We start from the raw sequence: 581 nt of genomic DNA, 5'->3' as shown, positions 1-581 counted from the left end.
CCTGGTTGTGTTTGTCTTGTGTCTGTGGGTGAAACACAGTGAAGTTCTAAGGACTTGTGTCTAGGGTACCCACCCCATGGGGGTTGGCAGGAGGGGTGTATGACCAGGTGGGGGCTGGGGGCCCTCCAGAACTGCCTTCTGGTTTCTGTGGAAGGGTGGAGGCTTGTTTTAGAGTGTGAGGGGTTCTGTAGGAGAATGGCTTGAATGAAGGTTTGAACAATGGGGAATGAATGGTTCATAAGGGGAGTGAGAGGGGTGTGTGAGAGAAATGAGATGCAGGGCAAGGGAATGATTGAGAATTTCTGGGAAGGGAGCTATAGATACTAGGGAAAGAAGTAGGAATGAAGTGTCAGGTGTCAATGGTGAGGATAAAGACTGAGGCTTTCAGAGAACCTGTCTGGTTGGTCACTATAAACGCAAGGACCTCTGTGTCATCATTGTATGTCGTAGGTCCGGGGCCATTTAATGCTGTAAGCTATTACCGAAAAGACAAATTCAAGGAATCTCAAGTGAGAACACTTTTCAAAACATTTGCCATTATTCCATACATTGCATACAAGTCTTAAGTTTCAAAAGTAATT

The sequence above is a fragment of the Hypomesus nipponensis genome, chromosome 23 (genome assembly GCF_054491055.1).
Source record: "Hypomesus nipponensis isolate SF chromosome 23, ASM5449105v1, whole genome shotgun sequence".
Lineage (NCBI taxonomy): Eukaryota > Metazoa > Chordata > Actinopteri > Osmeriformes > Osmeridae > Hypomesus > Hypomesus nipponensis.
The sequence above is the reverse complement of the archived record's forward strand: the minus strand, read 5'-3'. Positions refer to the sequence as shown.